A 360-nucleotide genomic window follows, 5' to 3' on the forward strand; every position below is an offset into this window, starting at 1 on the left:
CATAGAACATGGAGTAGGGCCATTTGTTGCTCAACATGTTCCAGACGTGCAGCCCTTGTCTTCATGTTTGTGTGGACCAGGCCTTCAATTAAGTCACAGCATGGCTTATTTCTTCATGAATGTCAGAATGGGGAAACTCAACCTAGGAAAGCTTGTCCACCTCTTCTTCAGGATCTTCGTCCGAATCCTCGCGCACGTCTTCCTTGTGAATAGTGACGGTCTCTGGAACGTTTCGCTTAGGCCTCATGTTTTTGACCGCCCCGCCGGCAGCTTCTTCAGCCGAAACCTCTCGCAGAGCATCTTGGAAGGAGACATCTTCCCTGGCGAACAGTCTCTGCTGCAATTCTGTGTTTCTCAGTC

Source organism: Protobothrops mucrosquamatus, unplaced genomic scaffold (genome assembly GCF_001527695.2).
Source record: "Protobothrops mucrosquamatus isolate PMUCROS unplaced genomic scaffold, P.Mucros_1.0 scaffold2758, whole genome shotgun sequence".
NCBI lineage: Eukaryota > Metazoa > Chordata > Lepidosauria > Squamata > Viperidae > Protobothrops > Protobothrops mucrosquamatus.